General features: G+C 54.5%; 1 non-coding gene across 1 annotated transcript; it reads right to left on the bottom strand.

Moving 5' to 3' along the window:
- Positions 1 to 321: 321 nt before the first annotated feature.
- On the bottom strand, positions 322 to 2,136 carry LOC142794677 (small subunit ribosomal RNA). The gene has a single exon (XR_012892539.1). It is a non-coding gene; the product is annotated as a small subunit ribosomal RNA (ribosomal RNA).
- Positions 2,137 to 2,680: the final 544 nt, after the last annotated feature.

Here is a 2,680-nt window from a genome sequence, read left to right as displayed (position 1 = left end):
CGCGCTCCGCCGCTCCTGTTTACAGTACTAGGCGGTCCCGCAGCGGTCGGGTCGCGCATTTCGAGCGCTTCGAGCCACGGTGCAGTGGCGGGTCGAAAGCCGACCTATGAGTGCGTTGCGCCGTTTGTACCCGCGTCCGCCACCTGGCCGACCGTCCAAGGTCGCGGTGTTGGCGTCCGCTGGGCGCAACAATTTGTCACGGGGTGCCGCTCCACATTCAGGCAGCCCCGTGGGGAAAAGCCGACCCCGCGTCCAAACGGGGTCAGCGGCAGAAAGTGTCGGGCGCAGACGCAGCTGAGGCGCTCACCCTTCACAATCCGTTAATGATCCTTCCGCAGGTTCACCTACGGAAACCTTGTTACGACTTTTACTTCCTCTAAATGATCAAGTTTGGTCATCTTTCCAACAGACCGGCGCAACCGAAAGGCCGCGCCGGACATCGGTCCGAAGACCTCACTAAATCATTCAATCGGTAGTAGCGACGGGCGGTGTGTACAAAGGGCAGGGACGTAATCAACGCGAGCTTATGACTCGCGCTTACTGGGAATTCCTCGTTCAAGGGGAACAATTGCAAGCCCCTATCCCAATCACGAAAGAAGTTCCACGGGTTACCCAGTCTTTTCAGACAGGGATAAAGACACGCTGCTTCCTTCAGTGTAGCGCGCGTGCGGCCCCGGACATCTAAGGGCATCACAGACCTGTTATTGCTCTGTTTCGTGCGGCTAGGAGCCGCTTGTCCCTCTAAGAAGGTTGTAAGGTGCTGGGAACCCCGCACCTATTTAATAGGCTAGAGTCTCGTTCGTTATCGGAATTAACCAGACAAATCGCTCCACCAACTAAGAACGGCCATGCACCACCATCCACCGAATCAAGAAAGAGCTCTCAATCTGTCAATCCTCCCAGTGTCCGGGCCGGGTAAGTTTTCCCGTGTTGAGTCAAATTAAGCCGCAGGCTCCACTCCTGGTGGTGCCCTTCCGTCAATTCCTTTAAGTTTCAGCTTTGCAACCATACTTCCCCCGGAACCCAAATACTTTGGTTTCCCGGAAGCTGCCCGCCGAGTCATTTGAGTAACTCAGGCGGATCGCTGGTTGGCATCGTTTATGGTCAGAACTAGGGCGGTATCTGATCGCCTTCGAACCTCTGACTTTCGTTCTTGATCAATGAAAACATTCTTGGCAAATGCTTTCGCAGTAGTTCGTCTTGCGACGGTCCAAGAATTTCACCTCTAGCGCCGCAATACGAATGCCCCCGTCCGTCCCTCTTAATCATTACCTCGTATTCCAAAAACCAACAGAACAGAAACGAGGTCTTGTTCTATTATTCCATGCAAGTTTATTCAGGCGACTCGCCTGCGTTGAGCACTCTAATTTTTTCAAAGTAAAAGCACCGGCCATCTCGAGGCACACAATGAAGTGCACCAAGAAAGAACCGGCATGATGTTCAGTCCGAGCCGTCGCATCGGGTAGATGCACTACTCGTCTGGAACTGAGATCCAACTACGAGCTTTTTAACCGCAGCAGCTTTAGTATACGCTATTGGAGCTGGAATTACCGCGGCTGCTGGCACCAGACTTGCCCTCCAATTGATCCTCGTTAAAGGATTTAGAGTGTACTCATTTCAATTACGGGGCCTCAAAAGAGTCCCGTATTGTTATTTTTCGTCACTACCTCCCCGTGCCGGGAGTGGGTAATTTGCGCGCCTGCTGCCTTCCTTGGATGTGGTAGCCGTTTCTCAGGCTCCCTCTCCGGAATCGAACCCTGATTCTCCGTTACCCGTAACAACCATGGTAAGCAAGTAACCTACCATCGAAAGTTGATAAGGCAGACACTTGAAAGAAACGTCGCCGGCTCGTGGCCATGCGATCAGCACAAAGTTATCCAGAGTCACCACACAATACGGGCCGAAACCCGATCGATCTTGGTCTAATAAAAGCACCCGTTACCCAAAGGGCTCCAGGCTCACTGCATGTATTAGCTCTAGAATTGCCACAGTTATCCAAGTAGGAAGAAACGATCTAAGGAACCATAACTGATTTAATGAGCCATTCGCGGTTTCGCCTTATTTCGGCATGTACTTAGACATGCATGGCTTAATCTTTGAGACAAGCATATGATTACTGGCAGGATCAACCAGGTAATCGTTCGACTGCGCGTCCGTCCTCGCCTTCGGCGGGCCGGACGCAGTCTGTGTGCGGCGGAGGCCACCTTCAGGCGCCCCAACACGCTTATTTTGCACTCCGAGATGACGGCGTTCGAGCTCGCTACGGCACAACCTTCCCGAAAGACGAGTGGGAGCCGTGCGGCAAGAAGCACGTTCATGCTCGCTCTTTTTCGTTGCATCGACTCGGTCGCGCCGTGCGGGTTGCCCAAGCCCGCTGCACTGTCGGTGGACCGGCCGGAACTAGCAACGGAGCCGAGACTGCAAAGCCGCCAGACGACGGGTCACGCCCGCGTCTTCGGCGCTTTCGCATCTGAATCGCCCGAGGACGACACGGAACACACCTCGATATCGTGGTAAAACGGCACCGTCCGACAACCAGCCCCTAACGCATCAAGCGGATGAGGCTGCAGACGACTGCCGTGGATTCCCCTGGAGCAGACCCGAGGACACGCTTGACGAGGCCGAAGCCCGCCGCATATCAGACACCCGGTCGCTTTCGCGTACGCCGCTCACGAGAACC

The sequence above is a fragment of the Rhipicephalus microplus genome, unplaced genomic scaffold (genome assembly GCF_043290135.1).
Source record: "Rhipicephalus microplus isolate Deutch F79 unplaced genomic scaffold, USDA_Rmic scaffold_475, whole genome shotgun sequence".
NCBI classification, from domain to species: domain Eukaryota; kingdom Metazoa; phylum Arthropoda; class Arachnida; order Ixodida; family Ixodidae; genus Rhipicephalus; species Rhipicephalus microplus.
The sequence above is the reverse complement of the archived record's forward strand: the minus strand, read 5'-3'. Positions and strand labels throughout refer to the sequence as shown.